At 32.0% G+C, this 23,721-nt stretch overlaps 1 protein-coding gene and 1 long non-coding RNA gene across 3 annotated transcripts in view; one reads left to right on the forward strand and one right to left on the reverse strand.

The window, feature by feature from the left end:
* The window catches only part of LOC141447053 (uncharacterized), a 289,468-nt gene that overhangs the window by 105,968 nt on the left and 159,779 nt on the right, over window positions 1–23,721 (reverse strand). The window lies entirely within an intron of this gene.
* The window catches only part of LOC141447041 (5-hydroxytryptamine receptor 1-like), a 590,328-nt gene that overhangs the window by 52,388 nt on the left and 514,219 nt on the right, over window positions 1–23,721 (forward strand). For both annotated transcript variants that reach the window (XM_074114185.1, XM_074114188.1), the window contains exon 2: window positions 2,976–3,006. The gene's annotated coding sequence lies outside the window, so the exon portion shown is untranslated. The remainder of the gene's footprint in view (window positions 1–2,975; window positions 3,007–23,721) is intronic.

Below are 23,721 nucleotides of genomic sequence, written 5' to 3' on the forward strand. Positions count from 1 at the left end.
TATTTTTTTCTAGGCAATTTACAGACGTTTTTCAACTAGAAGTATTCATACTGACACTTTTTAAGCCGTTTGAGTCTACTTTTATTTCACATATTTCCACATATTTGGATGTTATCGCATATTTATACATATTTGATTAAAATAAATAAATATTTCTACATATTTAATCAAAATATGTACATATTTTTTCATATTTTTCATTTTGGGCATATTTTCATAATTGGGAGGTGGTTGACAGGAAATGTGAACCACAGACTGCAGGGCTGTGAATCACAGTGGGTACAATGGTTATTGTAATTTACACAGAATGCTGCTAAACAGTGACGGGCACTTGTTAGTTCTTTGAAGTTGTCTGACGTTGTCTGTTCTTTCAGCTCGTTCGTTGAAGTGTCCAATTCATTTCGTTCGGTCACTTAGTGTATTCTTTTTTGGGTGAAATGCCACGAACATCGGCCTCAAACAAACAAATGGTTGCTAAATATCTTCGAGAGTTTCTAGCAGAACTTTTTCGAAGTGATGGAGACATTTTGTACTGCACAGCTTGTGACAAGCGCGTTTCTTGCTCTCAACGTTTCCAAGTCACCCAACATATTGCCACCGGATCGCACATAGAGAATAAAAACAGAAAGAAAGAGAGGACGTCCTATCAAGCCTTCCTTACATCTCCATCATCAAATAAGTCTACTCTGAGTACAGATCTGTGTCGGGCTTTGGTTAGAGCAGATATCCCTTTCCACAAACTTATTTATAATTGTAAAAATGTTCTTTTCTTGTATAAATAATTATAACTTGCCCCCCCCCAAAAAAAAATCCATTTTCATAAAAAAAATGTCCATTTTACTTAAATATTCCAGAAAATATTTTAAGAAAATCACATATTTTCCACATAATTGACGAAAATAAATGCATATTTTAATTAAATATTTGGCATTTTTAAATACATAAAAATCCGTTCCTTACAGTGATGACATTTAGAACTCTTGAGGATTGTTCTATCATTAGGCGATTACATATGGCCGTGGAAAATATCTGTTTTCCGGTAGCACAAAACGATGGAACACCTACACTAATTAAGAATTGCTACTGGTAATTAATAAAACGGAAAAGATTAGATCTGATTTAAATAGAACTCTCAGTAAAAGACTGAATTGCCCTTAACAGATTTTTTCTTATTAACACCATAAAAGATACAACTTTGGATGCTGCAGATGTAAACCCTTCTTTAGAAAAAAAAAGAAAAACAATAAAAACAAATGACAATTTTAGGTCATTAGTCATTTCTGGCCATGTTCTCGCCTCAGTCGTTTTTTATACGTCAGAATTTGCCTTTATACTTCGACTCGTAAAATTATACGGGCTAATAATTTGTCCACTTGTGCTTTTTTTAACTTCTATCATTATCTTTTTATTCGTTCGGTTTCATAATTCTTTAGATTATCTTTTCTTTAGAAAAGATTTTATTTTGATTTAGATTTAATTTGTTATTTTTTCACTTTATTAGCCTTATTTACAACTACAACAAATGTTGCATCAAGTAAATTTGATCATACTGGTTAAATTCACGTGAAGGTCTGTTAAGAGCGATCACCCATTAAATCTTTCTCGATGGATACTACACTCACATCAGTAGGTCCCTAGGCCACTTTCGCTTCTAGACGATTGTCTAGAACAGTGGGCCAACTCCGGCCCGCGAAAGTATTTAATCCGGCCCGCCGAGGGTCCATCGACATGGATAGTATATGGCCCGCTATAATTACGTTTCGACAGTCGAGAAGTATAAAGTAGATTCTACTTAGTAGAATAATAGATGCATAACCTATAGGTGAAGCTAAACTAGCCGCGTAGTTACACAAGTGTGTAATGCTGTAATGTTTTTATAATATTATGATTAAAAGCTTTAACACAAAATGCATTTTTTCTATAATTCTGGCCCTCCTCTAGAATTTCTTAAACTTTGTGGCCCCCCCATTAAAAAAAGTTTACCCACCACTGGTCTAGAAGGTGAGAAGAGGAGAGTTGTTGTACAAGAGGATTAGGATGGAGAGCAAGGAGGCTGTGAAATTTACGGTAGCGAGTCTTTATTAGATCACAGACAAAGAGGATGTGAAGGTCAGTGTGTATGGTAAGGTTAGAAATGTAGTATGGAGCATTCAGTATTTTCCGTAAGATTTTGGATTACATTGCCTGCAGGCATTTGGAGTTACGAGGGTTTGATTGAGCCTCACACTTCTGCTCCGTATGTCCATATCGGTCTTATCAGTGTCTTGTAAATAGTCAGTTTTTGATTCAAGTCGAGTTTAGATCTGCGGTCAAGTAGTCTGGTTAAGTAGCTTGTAGCGTCTGTTCACGTTCTTGTCGTTTCAGTCGAGTATGTGGGTTCTCTTGTCCAATGTACAGTCCTAAGTATCGTAATACATTAGCTTGAGGACAAAGTCCATATGCTACAAGGATTTCTAAAAATTATCAAAAAATCTATTTCATTCGCAAGGTCATTTGGTTAAAGTCCAAGTTGAACTGATTATATAACTAAAGGAAGCTCACGATGACTTATTTATAGGTTCTCATAAATTTTTACATCTTTTTAAAACTTCTATATCTTCCAATGAACTTATATCCTTTTTCTTTATTTATTGACATCTTGATATTTAACATTAAATATATATAAATATATGTTATTTTTCAAGTCTTTCCAGTAATATAGTTAGACGTTCTGCAGAATACAGTTTAACCAACGTGTATGGTTGGCTGCAATGTAGAGTAGACGGAGTCATGTACAGAATATTGATATCGAGGCTACAAAATTTTATTGTATTTTTTATATATCCAATAAAATTTTTGCACTATTTTGAAGTATCATATCAAGGAACTTATAATTTTAAACAAATCCAAAAGTATTGTGCATTGTCCTTTTTTTAGAATTTATATCGTATATTGTATACTTAGGTATATAATCTTTTCTTTTATTTTTGTTTCAGGTAATTTCAAGTTATATCTCTTCAATCTAAGGTAAATATATTTGCAGTTTAGTGTACACTTTGTGCCCGAATTTTTTGTTTAAACATCTAGAAAGATAAAAATGTTTCATCCTTGACTGATTTCGTATCTTCTTCCATGATCATAGGTTGATTAATGAGTTTGGTATAGAGATTTTATCTTCTACTATGTTATAGTCCCTCACCATAATTGCTGCAAGCGTTTCTCGGCCATCTCAGCCTGCAGATGGCTTATATTTGGATCTTGAGTCTTGATGGGTGGGCATTTATTTATTAATTACTTTATTTGAACTTCTTTTCAGCTTGTGGAGCCTTCTTATAGATGGGAAGGTTACAGTTTTCTTGTATCTTGTCTGCAAACTGATATTGCACTGGCAATTTGCTCATTACATTTCACTAGCGCCCATATAGGACGTTCTGACTGCTAAACGAACAAACATATCGATCCAAATGACCTACGAAAAGAAGTTACTCTCCTTTTTTTACATATTAACACTCAAAATCCACGCCGTACCGGAAATTTCCTCTACTTCCTCTACTTGAATTTCCATCCCAAATTATTCCCAACTTCTAATCCACCAACAAAGCATCAATCCAGATGATAATTAAAAGCAGTTATGAAATTACAAATTTTAGAATACTCTGTATTCTTAAAGCGTGTGTTTCAAAGAGAGAAGGTTATCAAAACAGTACTACGATTTGTCCAAGTCTAAAAAATAGCCATTCGTTTCTGCAATCACCTCCTCGTTTGAATAAAATCTTTTTCCCGCCAGCCATTTCTTCATATTGGGGAACAAATAGTAGTCCGAGGGAGCCGAGTCTGGAGAATAGGGGGGATGAGAAACGAGTTGGAACCCTATTTCCATTAATTTTGCGACCACAACTGCTGAGGTGTGAGCTGGTGCTTTGTCGTGATGGAAAAGGACTTTTTTGTGGGCCAATCGTGGGCGTTTTTCTTGCAGCTCGGTTTTCAAACGGTCCAATAACGATGAATAATATACACCTGTAATAGTTTTACCCTTTTCCAGATAGTCGATGAGGATTATTCCTTGCGAATCCCAAAAGACAGTCGCCATAATCTTTCCGACCGAAGGAACGGTCTTCGCCTTTTTTGGCGCAGATTCCCTCTTGGTAACCCATTGTTTAGATTGTTCTTTGGTCTCAGGAGTGTAGTGATGTATCCATGTTTCATCCACAGTGACGAAACGACGCTTAAAGTCCTGCGGATTCTTCTGGAACAGCTGCAAACCGTCCTTGCAACACTTTACACGATTTCGTTTTTGGTCAAGCGTGAGAAATCGCGGCATCCATCTTGCGGATAGCTTTGTCATGTCCAAATGTTGATGCAAAATATTATGTAGCCGTTCATTCGAGATGCCCACAGCACTAGCAATCTCACGCACCTTCACTCTTCTGTCATCCATCACCATATCATGGATTTTATCAATGATTTCTGGAGTAGTAACCTCAACAGGGCGTCCAGAACGTTCAGCGTCACTTGTGCCCATATGGCCACTCCGAAAATTTTGAAACCACTAATAAACTGTTCTAATCGAAGGTGCAGAGTCACCATAATGTTTATCAAGTTTCTCTTTAGTCTCTTGAGGCGTTTTGCCTTTCATAAAGTAGTGTTTAATCAACACACGAAATTCTTTTTCGTCCATTTTTTGAAAACCACTCGACTTCCTCGATTCAAACGAATGCCAAACACAAAGAAATAGACCGATCTGGCTGAAACTTGGTGTGTGTACTTCCAAGAGATGCTACTAACTAAACATAACCTCGATACGCGCCAGTGGTGCTATCTCTCTGACTTTGCACGGACTTTTCAAACGACCCTCTTATTTGCTTGTGCTGAAATTGATTCAATTTAGTTTTATCGTGACGTATTATTTCCTATCCATGTCCTCTAATGAAGGCCGATAAGAATATATTATATTATTTTTTTTTATCAATTTTGGCCTTTAATTTTCGCGTTACCAATGTTCATATCCAATAACATGAATTAATAACACTGATTGATAATGTAAAGATTGTATTAGATTTAAAAGTTTATCTTTAATTACTGGGAGAGTGATTTCACGTATTTTATTGAATATAGATGGTCCATTTTGATTGGTCCCTAAGGTTTATTTGAAACATATCTGTTTACATATAAACATGTATGTGAACGCTCTAATTCAAATTACATTTGCATAAGTACCTTTGTATACAAATATCAATAACGATATTGATTTCGGATTTCCGTTTGTAGTTTACTATTTCCGTTGCAACAAACATTAAACTATTGAACTATGAATATTAGACTATGATTCGCTTATAGTATTGTTTATTGCATTTAGTAAAAATTGGAATTTATGATTATTGACGTACAAAATATGAAAATTGAAAGCGGACAAAATTAAACTGAAGAATCAGATCTCTCAAAGGACTTCACAAATAATTGTGTATTATGTATAAATTATGTATAAAATAGTAATTAAGAGATTTAATTTGGCATCTATAGGTTGGAAAGAAATTATTTAATGTCTTTTTCAGAAAATTAAAACAAAAACAGTCTGTATAATTGCTATTATATAATAATAATATATAATAATAGGCGTACATTGTACTGACAATTACGAAGATTGTGTGTGGAAGTGACAATCAGACTGGTTAAGAGCTGCATGCTGAACTAAAACTGACGCATCGTTTAAATTAATGTTTTTTAAGTAAGCTGGTCCATAATAATATTTATTTAATCCAATCGCCAAGTCAACTGAACACTCTCTCAGAGAATTTTAACGGGATCTGTGTTACACATCGCTAGAGAATGATTATATAAATGAAAATAGAATATAATATCAAAATTAACATTTAAGTTGAAATAAGAATTCACGTAAACATTTTGTAATTTAATTTAGGAAATCTTTCCCTTGTAAAAACAGTATTGCAACTTTAGTATGAAACATTCAGACCTATTCCCACCTTTCGGATTTACGACTTACTTGAACTAACCCCATATTTCAGTGATTCTCAACCACTGTGCCGCGAAAGTTTTGAAGTGTGTCACCAAATTTTAGAAATGCTTACAATAAAAATTATATATTAAATTGTAGAAGACGATATGAGGAGTAGCATTATCATTTATACCAGGGATGGCCAACTTTTGCTGTATATAAGATCTACTTTTTATCTTAAAAGTGTGTCGCGATCGACTTGTTGTCATAGGCGTAGTCTAAGGGGCGAAGAAGAGGTGTGAAATGCATACTATGTTCATACACTGTGTTTCAGTGTACGAGGGTCGTTTGAAAAGTCCGTGCAAAGTCAGAGAGATAGCACTACTGGCGCGTATCGAGGTTATGTTTAGTTAGTAGCATCTTTTGGAAGAACACACACCAAGTTTCAGCCAGATCGGTCTATTTCTTTGTGTTTGGCATTCGTTTGAATCGAGGAAGTCGAGTGATTTTCAAAAAATGGACGAAAAAGAATTTCGTGTGTTGATTAAACACTTCTTTATGAAAGGCAAAACGCCTCAGGAGACTAAAGAGAAGCTTGATAAACATTATGGTGACTCTGCACCTTCGATTAGAACAGTTTATAAGTGGTTTCAAAATTTTCGGAGTGGCCATATGGGCACAAGTGACGCTGAACGTTCTGGACGCCCTGTTGAGGTTACTACTCCAGAATTCATTGATAAAATCCATGATATGGTGATGGATGACAGAAGAGTGAAGGTGCGTGAGATTGCTAGTGCTGTGGGCATCTCGAATGAACGGGTACATAATATTTTGCATCAACATTTGGACATGACAAAGCTATCCGCAAGATGGGTGCCGCGATTGCTCACGCTTGACCAAAAACGAAATCGTGTGAAGTGTTGCAAGGACGGTTTGCAGCTGTTCCAGAAGAATCCGCAGGACTTTAAGCATCGTTTCGTCACTGTGGATGAAACATGGATACATCACTACACTCCTGAGACCAAAGAACAATCTAAACAATGGGTTACCAAGGGGGAATCTGCGCCAAAAAAGGCGAAGACCGTTCCTTCGGCCGGAAAGATTATGGCGACTGTCTTTTGGGATTCGCAAGGAATAATCCTCATCGACTATCTGGAAAAGGGTAAAACTATTACAGGTGCATATTATTCATCGTTATTGGACCGTTTGAAAACCGAGCTGCAAGAAAAACGCCCACGATTGGCCCACAAAAAAGTCCTTTTCCATCACGACAACGCACCAGCTCACACCTCAGCAGTTGTGGTCGCAAAATTAATGGAAATAGGGTTCCAACTCGTTTCACATCCCCCCCCTATTCTCCAGACTTGGCTCCCTCGGACTACTATTTGTTCCCCAATATGAAGAAATGGCTGGCGGGAAAAAGATTTTATTCAAACGAGGAGGTGATTGCAGAAACGAATGGCTATTTTTCAGACTTGGACAAATCCTATTATTCGGAAGGGATCAACAAACTAGAGCAGCGTTGGACGAAGTGTATAAGCCTAAAAGGAGACTATGTTGAAAAATAAAAAAGGTTTACCCCAAAAAATTAAGTAGTTTTTATTTTTGCACGGACTTTTCAAACGTCCCTCGTAAGGTGCATTCCAGCGAGTTATGGGTAGATAAGTAAAATATACTATTTTTTAAATCACTTATTAAGTTTTCGGGATATAGGCTCATGAAGAAAATAGATTTCCAGACCCAACTTTTGACAGCAGCATTCCGCAGCATGCGGTACCTCTGAAAATTCGATTTTCCGACACTTTTTAAAGATAGATTTTTACTAACTTAAAATGCAATTTAATTTTTTTATCAACTGCAATGTATAAGTTGTTGTACCTACTATTTGTTCGTAAATATGAAAAAGTTGTTATAAAAATGCACAGTATGGCTGATAATTTGATTTCAATATTTCACTTTCGCGTTTTTTTTGGGTCAGGAAAATTTATCATGAAAGAATAATATGACCTACTTTTTGCTAATCTATCAATAGCTCGCTGAGTACACCTCGTACTGAAATATAGGTGTACGGCTCATCTACCTGCGTAAACAACAACAACAACAATAATTATTTAAAGGGCCAAAAAACTCACATCCAGGGCAATTAAAAGAATGTGGATAATTATTAACAATATTTATTAATTCAAAGTAGCTACAGATAAAGACAGATTTAGAATTTACTTTGTTGCCTTAACATTAATGGGAAGACTGAGTTTGCATGTCTCTAACCAAGGAATCATAATTAGGTGTATATCCTGGACAATGATAATAATAATGAGTATGGGAATCAGTTCAGTTGTTTAGTCTTCGTTAGCTTCAAGTATGAAAATGCCGATTCGCATAGGTATGTAGATCCGAAACAAGAATAGATATATTCGCTACATTGTCTTCTACAATCGCTTCAAAGACCATGGTACACGGAATTCCACCCTAGACATTACGAGCGATCGACGATCGACCAAAACTGGCCTAGCGATCGAATTGTTGGCCACCCAATAACCAACGAACAAATATGAACGAAATTATCAAAAAACATCAAGCTCAAATTTCTCATTAAAAGTAGGTATTCTTATTATTAACTTGTAATTAATCCCTTAATAAACATACTGTATACTGTTGTTTTTTGTAGTACATATTATTTCATTTTATATTGAAAATAAACATAAACTACTGTATTATACACAGTGTATTATGGGATAAGTAAAATACTTTTAAACTTCTGTTACTGTTAGTGTACCGCCAAATTTTGAAATTGTTAAAAGTGTGCCGCCGCGACAAAAAAAATGAAAGATTGAGAATCACTGCCATATATACGTATCATTTACTGGCTTCCTAGATCTCCAATAAGCGCTATTTTCTTCAAAATAGTTTTTGACTATTTTCATTTTATTTCAGAACATCGTGGGTCACAAAAAAAATTACCCTGGGGAGCTACATGAGGCCGACGCGGGCCTCATGCCAGTTTAACAACCCTGGCGTAAACCAATCATGTTGCTCTTACACTTGTTAAGGGGAAGTATAGCAATCGTTTCAAATTATCGACACGTGAACCGATTTTCATGAATGAAGTGTCATTCGAATCGAAATTTTGTACAGATTTGTACTTTAAAAGTCTCGACGCTATGCCTCATAAGGAGGGGAGTTCGCCCCACCCAAATAAAGCCCTTTCTAAAACTATTATTACCAATATTTCTACAAAGCTTAGTCCGATTTTGATAAAATTTAGCTCAAATAAGTGGTTAAAGCTCCTCTACGTGGCTGTGAAGTGCCATCATGCTCTTACACCTACTAAGAGGAAGTACTGCAATCGTTAAAATTATCAATGAGTGAACCGATTTACATCAATGAATTGTCGTTCGATTCAAAATCTTTGCCTTTTAGGGAGAAGTACTGTAATCGCAGTTTATTTTTCTTGCTCCTCTTAAAAGGAAGTACTGAAATCGCAGTTTAATTTTGCTATTTACGTACAAATACCTTCCTATTTTATTCAAAACGCTTTCTCAAATAAATGGTTATTGAGGATGGTTTGGGGACCGCAACTATAACCATTCTTTAAAAAGATCTCTCCAGTGGTAGTTACTGTTCCGATTTAACACCTTATCAGGTTATAATGATAGAATAGCTTATTCCAAATTTTAAAAAATCTGTAAAGCAGACGTAACTTTGCTAATAGACAAAAAGGAAAATCTATCCAAAAGGTACAAAAATCTCCTTAACAAAAACTTACAGTTTAAAAAGTTAAGTATAAGGGTTGATTAAACGCCAAAAGGTACACAAATCAGCAAGTACCCAACATTTCATTAATACTTCATTGATATTATTTAAGTAATTTTACCGCATTAATTTTCATTAATATTTTTTAAGAATTTATTAGATGTCACAGACCCTTATGCTGGCCAGTTCATTCATAATATTTTTTTATTATAATTATGATAAAATGAGTGATGAATTATTCTGAGTAGTCACATATACATGCATGTTAAAGTAGAAAAAAACAAAGTTAGAGTCGGCCACTTTTTAAATTTCAATCACGGAGGATTCAAAACAATATTTCAGTCTTAAATTCGTCTTACCGAAATATTCGTGAGCACAAATAACATACATTTAATAACAAGTAGATTATTCAACAATATTTACTCATTTCTCAATTGTAATTTAATTTAGTCCCCCTAATTTTACTTATGGTAAAATACTGGAATAATTAGCTGTCCTAAAAATATGCATATCTTTATTTTCTTTATTTTATATTACATATATATAACATTGTGGGAAGAACACCTAGATGGAGAATGTAATTGAAGAAAACTATATTATTTGCGATAAAGCCAGATTATTTATTACTTATTATTACAAACGTTTGACTACAACATAAAATAACAATTACTTTAATCGAAGAATGAACTTAAACCAATGATTTTTATTTAAAAATAAAAATAAATGCATAAAATCATTGATGTAAAAAAAGTTTATGAATTTTTTAGCCTCTTATTTTTTTTATATTTTTTATAACGTTTTCTTTTTCACCTGTGATTAATAGTTTGATTATTATAGATAAATAGATATTACAGTCAATCTAAGTTAAATGGTGTGCTACTTGAGTAAATATTTTGTAGACGAAAATGGCCAGCATAAGGGTCTGTGACATCTAATAAATTCTAAAAAATGTGAAGGAAAAGTTAATGCAGTAAAATTACTTAAATTATATCAATGAAGTATTAATGAAATGTTGGGAACTGCTGATTTGTGTACCTTTTGGCGTTTAATAACCCTTATACTTAACTTTTAAAACTGTAAGTTTTTGTTAAGGAGATTAATAAACTAGTCTTAATTACAGCTTCTTTATTGCCGAAGAGCTCATTTAATTATAAGCTAAACACAATTCGATTTGAATTTGGAAACTAAAATTAAAACTTATTTGGCCAAAACATTGGTCTAGATTCTAGGATATAAAAAAATGCCTTGAGAAAAATAAAGAAAAAAATAAATTATAGAAAGCGCTTAATTTACTTTTGGAAATTTATTTAATAAAATGAAGTAAAAGCCCCCTTATCTATGTCCTGGAAAATATGAAACGACATTCTTCACTGGAGATAAACAAACCGCCCCAGAAATACGATCTATGGTGGAAATACACCCCACACTAAGGTTTATATTCAGTTAAAGATTTTTTTTTCCTTTCTTTCATTCCCAGCATCCGGACACACCCCAAGGAGTCATTGTTGATGTCGAATTTAACAAAGTATTGTTTTAGGATTCATGCCTTGTTGAAGTTAATATTATTTCGGTTTTTTATCTTGAGTTCCTTTATCAAAGAAAAAAAAAAATGAGAAAATAAGATAAAGTTCTGTCTTTACTTTTCTCTAACTCCTAAATGAAAACTCATTTTTTTTTCAAATGAAAGAGTTTTCATTTAAGTCAGGTAATTTCAAAGATTTCCCTTTTTACTCAACTGGAATTGTCAAGAAGTACCTTGATTTCTGTGGCACCAGTAAAACCACCCAGTATTTATGCTAATTTGCTAATTGCATCTTTCAGCACCAAGCTGCTTACTGAGATGGCTTCTCGGAGAAACCTAAGTTTCGTTAAACTTAAACTTGAATTTCCAATCTTATCTAATGAATTACGGTGCAGGGGGGCTCACAGTTTTACTCCAAATTTTGGCATTGGAGATCATTAAAAGGAATATATGTGCCGTTTATTTTGGAAGTGGGGCAAGTCCATTTTTTGTTACTTCGAGATATTTAAGGTTTTGCGTTTCAATAAATTTAAAATATTGTTAAATATTAATAGACATATTTTTTGTATTTTGTGATGTCAGATAATAATGTAAGTTTATAATCCAATAGTGTTTATAGTGCTGGCTAAGAAAAATAAAGATTATAACTAAATGGACTTGCCTCACTTTCAAAATTAATGAATTATTGTAATCGTTGATTTAAATGGATAATATTTCAGTCGTATCAGTCTTTTTTTAACAATAAAAACAAAATACTAATCAATAGTTCAACTATTCTTCTTCTTTTTTTGGAATCATTTTGGTCCGAATTGCCTTCGTATTCAGATTCTGATTCCAAGATTCTTCTTTTACTACCGATTGTCATGGGTCTTATTTCTACAAACATAATAAAATTACTTGCAAATGAGGATTTTATTGAAATGGCGTTATTACCCAGAAAAGTATTTTTATTTTATATTTGTTACCTACCAAATTCACTTTCAGACGCATCAGAGTTATAATTACCGTTGTAATCGGTTTCAGCTTTTTTTTCTTTTTATAAAATAAACCACAATCCGTTATTAATTTTCAAGTAATGAAACTTTTTTCGTACACCGAGCGCAAAACAACACAACTTGATAGCCGATAATATAAGTCGAATGTTATACAATTTACAGTTTTTCAGTGTTGCCAATAGTACTAAAATTTCCCGATGTTGGTGTTATTATCGAAACACAAAATTAAGATGTACTTATTATTATTAAATATTGTATAATCACCGATTACCAATACCAAAGATAGATAGATAAGACATGATGTTTAAACCATCACATTTGCTTCACCATACAGCAACCGGAGTTAAATTTTGCTGTACGGTTAAATAATTTCAACCTAAGATGGACTTGCACCATTTTCAAATTAAACATATTTACAATATTGTTAAGAACTAAAACTTCCATCTCCCAAATATTAGGATTCTGAATTTCTTTTTAACTCTAAATTGTTTACAGACAAAAAGATCTTACTAAGTTTTATCTATAATTACCATTATCTTCATTTTTTTTAAAAAAATGGTCTTGCCCCACTTTCAAAATAAACGGCTCAACTTATAATTTAAGAGTGACATCGTGATATTTCTTAGAAGTATTTAGTAATTTTCCATTTCTTTGTACAGTTATCTTTTCAGCAGATTGGATACCATGCCGCGTATTGCATTTTATTATATTTAGAATAGATCTAGAAGCAAAATATAGTCTCTTTAACACATGAGTAGTAATTGTTTGAATGCTCAATTGAATTTCAACACGGTTTATCCGCAGAAATTCAGCTTATACCTTTAATAAAGAATTCCATCTACAATAATCTTGGCGAAATCTTGAAGTTATAGACATGGTTCAGATGCTAATTCAGATCAGCTTTGTCTATATTAATTAAAATTTACTTAATTTTTAGAAACGTTAAAATCTGAGTAGTGCCAAGGACCTTTTATGGTGTAACCAGGCTGATGTTATTATTATCTTTACCTACTATAATTACAAAATAAATAACAAATTGGATAAAAAAAAATAAATATTAAAAAAATCTTAAGAAGTGATGTTATTGCAACTGACAGTTTAAATTAACAAACACATTACTGAACTAGACAGTTGTATATTTGATGAATATTTTCCATGTCAGTTATAATATCAACAAATACTTGTAATTTTATTGCTATTTTTGGAACAAGAATATCGTATTACGGAATTGTTCCATTAAGCTGCATTTGGTTCAAGTTATTACGAGTTAGATAGGATTTGTTTGCTTGTACGTTTTTACATGTTTTTATTTTTATTACATAATGGCCGCTGATGAATCCAGAGTAAAAAAGCGGTAACCTGTTTAATTTCCCAAATGAAAAAGTAAGAATACGTTAAATCTTCTTTTAGAGATTTATTGTTTTTAAAAAAGGTTTCTACAGTAGCTGGGATTTCTCGTTTAATTCAATAGCGTCCTGAAAATTTATATTATTGATCTAGAACGACTATTGTTTTTTGTTAAAGGCAATCAATTAGAGAATATAAGCGAATAATAACTCGTGATTATTACTATAACTTCTAATTAGTTTGAATTCTGATTAACGCGAAATTAGTATGCCAGAAAATATTAAATGTTACCCATTCTTTATCATGAAAGTTTCTCTAAAAAATATAAAAACTCCAAACGTTACCAAAAAAAATCTGTTACAATACATTTTACTCGCACATTTATTTAGGAAAACCCTACAATAACTCTGGAACCAAGTCACAAATACAAACATTCATAAATCTTTGATATTTGCAACAATAGTAAAAAAGATGTATTAAATTTGTCACATACTTATCCTCGATAAATACTGTAATTTCTTCCAAGTACTCCACAAATTATATAAAAACTTTTTACCTCTGACGATGCGGGTCACCCGAAGTGAATTCGCGTGTCATAAGTTAGCCATCACGGATAAAGTGTATAAAAGAAGAAAAAAATCATTCTAATATGTTGATTGCAGAAAGTGGTGATATAGCGAGCGCAATTTCAGAAAATACCATGACCCAACAAAATATCAACACTCAATATCATTTCAATTTATAGATCAATTCACAAAAAAACTATAGCTTATAACTGATGAAAATAAAGTGTACAAAGCAGCAAAATTTCATACTAATATGTTGATTGCAGAAAGTGGTGATATAGCAGGCGCAATTTCACAGGAAAACATGACCCAAACAAATTTCAACAGTCAATATCTTTTCAATTTATGGATCTATCCACAAAAAAACTATAGCTTATAACTGATGAAAATAAAGTGTACAAAGCAGCAAAATTTCATACTAATATGTTGATTGCAGAAAGTGGTGATATAGCAGGCGCAATTTCACAGGAAAACATGACCCAAACAAATTTCAACAGTCAATATCTTTTCAATTTATGGATCTATCCACAAAAAAACTATAGCTTATAACTGATGAAAATAAAGTGTACAAAGCAGCAAAATTTCATACTAATATGTTGATTGCAGAAAGTGGTGATATAGCAGGCGCAATTTCACAGGAAAACATGACCCAAACAAATTTCAACAGTCAATATCTTTTCAATTTATGGATCTATCCACAAAATAACTATAGCTTATAACAGAGGAAAATAAAGTGTATAAAAGAGCAACATTTCATACTAATATGTTGATTGCAGAAAGTGGTGATACAGCGGGCGCAATTTCAGAGGATACCACGACCCAAAAATATTTCAACACTCAATATCTTTTAAATTTATGGATCTATCCACAAAAAAACTATAGCTTATAACTGATGAAAATAAAGTGTACAAAGCAGCAAAATTTCATACTAATATGTTGATTGCAGAAAGTGGTGATATAGCAGGCGCAATATCACAGGAAAACATGACCCCAAAAAATTTCAACAGTCAATATCTTTTCAATTTATGGATCTATCCACAAAATAACTATAGCTCATAACAGAGGAAAATAAAGTGTATAAAAGAGCAACATTTCATACTAATATGTTGATTGCAGAAAGTGGTGATACAGCGGGCGCAATTTCAGAGGATACCATGACCCAAAAATATTTCAACACTCAATATCTTTTAAATTTATGGATCTATCCACAAAAAAACTATAGCTTATAACTTAGGAAAATAAAGTTTATTTAACAGCAAAATTTCATACTAATTTGTTGATTGCAGAAAGTGGTGATATAGCGGGCACAATATCAGTGGAAACCATGACCCTAAAAAATATCAACACTCAATATTTTTTCAATTTATGGATCTATCCACAAAAAAACTATAGCTTATAACTTAGGAAAATGAAGTTTATTTAACAGCAAAATTTCATACTAATTTGTTGATTGCAGAAAGTGGTGATATAGCGGGCACAATATAGTGGAAACCATGACCCAAAAAAAATTCAACACTTAATATCTTTTCAATTTATGGATCTATCTACAAAAAAACTATAGCTATTAACTGAGGAAAATGAAGTGTATTTAACAGCAAAATTTCATACTAATTTGTTGATTGCAGAAAGTGGTGATATAGCGGGCACAATATCAGTGGAAACCATGACCCAAACAAATTTCAACACTTAATATCTTTTCAATTTATGGATCTATCCACAAAAAAACTATAGCTTTTAACTGAGGAAAATGAAGTGTATTTAACAGCAAAATTTCATACTAATTTGTTGATTGCAGAAAGTGGTGATATAGCGAGCGCAATTTCAGAAAATACCATGACCCAACAAAATATCAACACTTAATATCTTTTCAATTTATGGATCTATCCACAAAAAAACTATAGCTTATAACTGAGGAAAATAAAGTGTATAAAAGAGCAACATTTCATACTAATATGTTGATTGCAGAAAGTGGTGATACAGCGGGCGCAATTTCAGAGGATACCATGACCCAAAAATATTTCAACACTCAATATCTTTTAAATTTATGGATCTATCCACAAAAAAACTATAGCTTATAACTTAGGAAAATAAAGTTTATTTAACAGCAAAATTTCATACTAATTTGTTGATTGCAGAAAGTGGTGATATAGCGGGCACAATATCAGTGGAAACCATGACCCTAAAAAATATCAACACTCAATATTTTTTCAATTTATGGATCTATCCACAAAAAAACTATAGCTTTTAACTGAGGAAAATAAAGTGTATAAAAGAGCAACATTTCATACTAATATGTTGATTGCCGAAAGTGGTGATACAGCGGGCGCAATTTCAGAGGATACCATGACCCAAAAATATTTCAACACTCAATATCTTTTAAATTTATGGATCTATCCACAAAAAAACTATAGCTTATAACTGATGAAAATAAAGTGTACAAAGCAGCAAAATTTCATACTAATATGTTGATTGCAGAAAGTGGTGATATAGCAGGCGCAATTTCACAGGAAAACATGACCCCAAAAAATTTCAACAGTCAATATCTTTTCAATTTATGGATCTATCCACAAAATAACTATAGCTCATAACAGAGGAAAATAAAGTGATAAAAGAGCAACATTTCATACTAATATGTTGATTGCAGAAAGTGGTGATACAGCGGGCGCAATTTCAGAGGATACCATGACCCAAAAATATTTCAACACTCAATATCTTTTAAATTTATGGATCTATCCACAAAAAAACTATAGCTTATAACTTAGGAAAATAAAGTTTATTTAACAGCAAAATTTCATACTAATTTGTTGATTGCAGAAAGTGGTGATATAGCGGGCACAATATCAGTGGAAACCATGACCCTAAAAAATATCAACACTCAATATTTTTTCAATTTATGGATCTATCCACAAAAAAACTATAGCTTATAACTTAGGAAAATGAAGTTTATTTAACAGCAAAATTTCATACTAATTTGTTGATTGCAGAAAGTGGTGATATAGCGGGCACAATATAGTGGAAACCATGACCCAAAAAAAATTCAACACTTAATATCTTTTCAATTTATGGATCTATCTACAAAAAAACTATAGCTACTAATTGAGGAAAATGAAGTGTATTTAACAGCAAAATTTCATACTAATTTGTTGATTGCAGAAAGTGGTGATATAGCGGGCACAATATCAGTGGAAACCATGACCCAAACAAATTTCAACACTTAATATCTTTTCAATTTATGGATCTATCCACAAAAAAACTATAGCTTATAACTGAGGAAAATGAAGTGTATTTAACAGCAAAATTTCATACTAATTTGTTGATTGCAGAAAGTGGTGATATAGCGGGCACAATATCAGTGGAAACCATGACCCAAACAAATTTCAATACTTAATATCTTTTCAATTTATGGATCTATCTACAAAAAAACTATAGCTACTAACTGAGGAAAATGAAGTGTATTTAACAGCAAAATTTCATACTAATTTGTTGATTGCAGAAAGTGGTGATATAGCGGGCACAATATCAGTGGAAACCATGACCCAAACAAATTTCAACACTTAATATCTTTTCAATTTATGGATCTATCCACAAAAAAACTATAGCTACTAACTGAGGAAAATGAAGTGTATTTTACAGCAAAATTTCATACTAATTTGTTGATTGCAGAAAGTGGTGATATAGCGGGCACAATATCAGTGGAAACCATGACCCAAACAAATTTCAACACTTAATATCTTTTCAATTTATGGATCTATCTACAAAAAAACTATAGCTACTAACTGAAGAAAATGAAGTGTATTTAACAGCAAAATTTCATACTAATTTGTTGATTGCAGAAAGTGGTGATATAGCGGGCACAATATCAGTGGAAACCATGACCCAAACAAATTTCAACACTTAATATCTTTTCAATTTATGGATCTATCCACAAAAAAACTATAGCTTATAACTGAGGAAAATAAAGTGTATAAAACAGCAAAATTTCATTCTAATATGTTGATTGCAGAAAGTGGTGATATAGCGGGCACAATATCAGTGGAAACCATGACCGTAAAAAATATCAACACTCAATATTTTTTTCAATTTATGGATCTATCCACAAAAAAACTATAGCTTATAACTTAGGAAAATGAAGTTTATTTAACAGCAAAATTTCATACTAATTTGTTGATGGCAGAAAGTGGTGATATAGCGGGCACAATAACAGTGGAAACCATGACCCAAAAAAATTTCAACACTTAATATCTTTTCAATTTATGGATCTATCCACAAAAAAACTATAGCTACTAACTGAGGAAAATGAAGTGTATTTAACAGCAAAATTTCATACTAATTTGTTGATTGCAGAAAGTGGTGATATAGCGGGCACAATATCAGTGGAAACCGTGACCCAAACAAATTTCAACACTTAATATCTTTTCAATTTATGGATCTATCCACAAAAAAACTATAGCTTATAACTGAGGAAAATAAAGTGTATAAAACAGCAAAATTTCATTCTAATATGTTGATTGCAGAAAGTGGTAATATAGCGGGCACAATATCAGTGGAAACCATGACCCAAACAAATTTCAACACTTAATATCTTTTCAATTTATGGATCTATCTACAAAAAAACTATAGCTACTAACTGAGGAAAATGAAGTGTATTTAACAGCAAAATTTCATACTAATTTGTTGATTGCAGAAAGTGGTGATATAGCGGGCACAATATCAGTGGAAACCATGACCCAAACAAATTTCAACACTTAATATCTTTTCAATTTATGGATCTATCCACAAAAAAACTATAGCTACTAACTGAGGAAAATGAAGTGTATTTAACAGCAAAATTTCATACTAATTTGTTGATTGCAGAAAGTGGTGATATAGCGGGCACAATATCAGTGGAAACCATGACCCAAACAAATTTCAACACTTAATATCTTTTCAATTTATGGATCTATCCACAAAAAAACTATAGCTTATAACTGAGGAAAATAAAGTGTATAAAACAGCAAAATTTCATTCTAATATGTTGATTGCAGAAAGTGGTGATATAGCGGGCACAATATCAGTGGAAACCATGACCGTAAAAAATATCAACACTCAATATTTTTTTCAATTTATGGATCTATCCACAAAAAACTATAGCTTATAACTTAGGAAAATGAAGTTTATTTAACAGCAAAATTTCATACTAATTTGTTGATGGCAGAAAGTGGTGATATAGCGGGCACAATAACAGTGGAAACCATGACCCAAAAAAATTTCAACACTTAATATCTTTTCAATTTATGGATCTATCCACAAAAAAACTATAGCTACTAACTGAGGAAAATGAAGTGTATTTAACAGCAAAATTTCATACTAATTTGTTGATTGCAGAAAGTGGTGATATAGCGGGCACAATATCAGTGGAAACCATGACCCAAACAAATTTCAACACTTAATATCTTTTCAATTTATGGATCTATCCACAAAAAAACTATAGCTTATAACTGAGGAAAATAAAGTGTATAAAACAGCAAAATTTCATTCTAATATGTTGATTGCAGAAAGTGGTGATATAGCGGGCACAATATCAGTGGAAACCATGACCCAAACAAATTTCAACACTTAATATCTTTTCAATTTATGGATCTATCTACAAAAAAAACTATAGCTACTAACTGAGGAAAATGAAGTGTATTTAACAGCAAAATTTCATACTAATTTGTTGATTGCAAAAAGTGGTGATATAGCGGGCACAATATCAGTGGAAACCATGACCCAAACAAATTTCAACACTTAATATCTTTTCAATTTATGGATCTATCCACAAAAAAACTATAGCTACTAACTGAGGAAAATGAAGTGTATTTAACAGCAAAATTTCATACTAATTTGTTGATTGCAGAAAGTGGTGATATAGCGGGCACAATATCAGTGGAAACCATGACCCAAACAAATTTCAACACTTAATATCTTTTCAATTTATGGATCTATCCACAAAAAAACTATAGCTACTAACTGAGGAAAATGAAGTGTATTTAACAGCAAAATTTCATACTAATTTGTTGATTGCAGAAAGTGGTGATATAGCGGGCACAATATCAGTGGAAACCATGACCCAAACAAATTTCAACACTTAATATCTTTTCAATTTATGGATCTATCCACAAAAAAACTATAGCTGATAACTGAGGAAAATATGGTGTATTAGTGAACAAAATTTCGTACAGTACTACTAATGTGGTTTATCGAAGAGGATATTGGGTCGCAATTTCGGAGCGAATCATGAACTACAAAAATTTCAATACTCAATATCATTTAAATTTATGGATCTATCCACAAAAGAACTGTAGCTTATAGATGAGTAAAGTATAGTTTATACCAGAATAATTTTTTGTTTCTTTCGTTGCGTATCACCAAAAATGGGTTATTCGTTTCACCTTCTGAATGCGTATCTCGGTCCTATATCAAGGTTATGTTTCTCTAACAGGTAGTCCGCTTCATGCCAGAAGGTTTACTTTTTTTCTAAACAAACGTATTACGGTATGTGTTTATTAGATAATGAATGTGTAGTTTATTTTTACAATGCTCAGTTTGTACATGTTTAATTAATCGAGGTTTATTTTGGGCTAAAATTTGTAAATCTCACAGCTGTTTAAATAAAAACACGTAAAACGACAAATGCTTTTTCTTTTTTTTTGCTTTATCACGTCATTAGAAGTGCTAACTTGACTAATTGGTTCCATGATTGCTGTGTCATTCTGTTATTGTTTGTTTAAACACGAGGAACATTTTACATTTATTTTACGAAGTACTTCTTTCAAAGATATAATAATAAGCAATTTCTGATCGATCTTTTTCAGTTTTATGACGCGCTACGCCGAATTAAAGGTTAAATATGCCATACTTTTTATAACTTTTCGCAGAATGTGTTTTTGATTTTATTTATTTTCGCAGCTTCAGAAGATTTATGCATGAATTGAAGCTGATACATCGTATAAATAGGAACAAAATCCACCCATTGGTTGATTGATACTCGCAAAGATAAAAATTTCACTATTGTGCACTGGCACTTATTTGATTAGAAAGATCATGTGGCTACCGTCTTGGAAGGATTTCCTGGCAATGGGGTAAAGTTGAGAAACTAGTGTATTAGTTTGCGAGAAAATTTAAACGTGAAACTTATCGCAGAATATTTTTAAAGTGGTGAATTTAAAAAATAAAAATAAAAAGGACAAAAAAACTTCGCAGATCTCAGTGTTTATGTTCTCTGTTTTTTACTAAAACAACTTCAGCAACTTCACCATCTTGGGTTCGACGTATTGACCCGTTCAAACAATTGGACATTTACTTTTAGAGATAAATTCTCACTTAATTTGATGAAAAAATGTTCCTGTTGAATAAAATTTCTTGAATAAAAATGAAAAGTTTTTTAATATGTCACAAATGAAGGACAAAACCTTGAATTAAATCACAAATGATTATTGTATTCAAGGTCGAAGATCACATTATTGACACTCTAAAGATTTAAAAACCACACTCTTTCAACCAAAATTAAGTTAGATATTTTGAACTTTAAATTTAGAAGTAAAGATTGAATATATATGGTGAATATTATGTGTTTTAATATACATAATATAATACTGTATTCTATTATATAAAAATATATTGACGTGAGCGACTGGAGTGAGCTAACGACAAGCTATAAACCAGTTCGGGCTAAAAGCCTCCTTACTGATTGTCGAAATATCAATATTTGTTTTGCTACAGGAGCTCAGTTTTTTCCTATTTTTTTAACTCTTTTTTTTAACATTCTCTAAAATATTCTTTCTAAGAGAGGTCCCTTAGTCTGAAATGTGCATGTCTAAACAAGAAAATTAAAAACCTCAACTTCTAAAAGTTGAAAATTGTAGAAAGAGAGTTTGCTGTGTTCCCAGCAGATTTCTTTGATTGTTGTAGGCAGGTTTCTGCAAAAGTAGGAAGTTAGATGTCACCAGGTGATAATGTAAAATATTAAAAAAAAATAATAATAATAATATTAAAGGAAAGAGAAGAAAACAAAATAAATAAAATAAAAAGACGAAAAAGAAATAAAGGTTTGATTGCTCTGAATTGTTGAGGTAGGAAAGGTACATACTTCCTCGATAAGAAATGGTCCAGGAATGCAAGGAGTCGCTATAGTATTTGGCGGAAGGTTATAAAACAGCTTTCCAAGACATTATCTCAACGATGGATCTGCCTTCTAGAGTATCTTCTCTATATTTTATGCCTCAGTCACCCCTTTTCTTTTGTAACCTGAATGAAGGCACTAGCTCTTAAAAATAAAAACAAGGATGAGTTCAAAATCTTTTATCTTAACTCTTGACTATTAAACGAAAGTTTTTTTTTTGTTTATTTAATTTTATAAACATCGCAATCTCTTCATATTTATTTCATAAACAGCGCCATCTCTTCATAATTATTTATTTCATAAACAGCGCAATCTTCATAATTATTTATTTTATAAACAGCGCCATCTCTTCATAATTATTTATTTCATAAACAGCGCCATCTCTTCATAATTATTTATTTCATAAACAGCGCAATCTTCATAATTATTTATTTTATAAACAGCGCCATCTCTTCATAATTATTTATTTCATAAACAGCGCCATCTCTTCATAATTATTTATTTCATAAACAGCGCAATCTTCATAATTATTTATTTCATAAACAGCGCCATCTCTTCATAATTATTTATTTCATAAACAGCGCAATCTTCATAATTATTTATTTTATAAACAGCGCCATCTCTTCATAATTATTTATTTCATAAACAGCGCCATCTCTTCATAATTATTTATTTCATAAACAGCGCAATCTTCATAATTATTTATTTTATAAACAGCGCCATCTCTTCATAATTATTTATTTCATAAACAGCGCCATCTCTTCATAATTATTTATTTCATAAACAGCGCAATCTTCATAATTATTTATTTCATAAACAGCGCCATCTCTTCATAATTATTTATTTCATAAACAGCGCCATCTCTTCATAATTATTTATTTCATAAACAGCGCAATCTTCATAATTATTTATTTCATAAACAGCGCCATCTCTTCATAATTATTTATTTCATAAACAGCGCCATCTCTTCATAATAATTTATTTTATAAACAGCGCAATCTTCATAATTATTTATTTCATAAACAGCGCCATCTCTTCATAATTATTTATTTCATAAACAGCGCCATCTCTTCATAATTATTTATTTCATAAACAGCGCCATCTCTTCATAATTATTTATTTCATAAACAGCGCCATCTCTTCATAATTATTTATTTCATAAACAGCGCAATCTTCATAATTATTTATTTCATAAACAGTGCCATCTCTTCATAATTATTTATTTCATAAACATCGCAATCTCTTCATATTTATTTCGTAAACAGCGCCATCTCTTCATAATTATTTATTTCATAAACAGCGCCATCTCTTCATAATTATTTATTTCATAAACAGCGCAATCTTCATAATTTTTTATTTCATAAACAGCACCATCTCTTCATAATTATTTATTTCATAAACAGCGCCATCTCTTCATAATTATTTATTTCATAAACAGCGCCATCTCTTCATAATTATTTATTCCA

This window comes from Rhodnius prolixus, unplaced genomic scaffold, assembly GCF_049639745.1.
Source record: "Rhodnius prolixus isolate KJV_2025 unplaced genomic scaffold, Rpr scaffold_7, whole genome shotgun sequence".
NCBI classification, from domain to species: Eukaryota; Metazoa; Arthropoda; class Insecta; order Hemiptera; family Reduviidae; genus Rhodnius; species Rhodnius prolixus.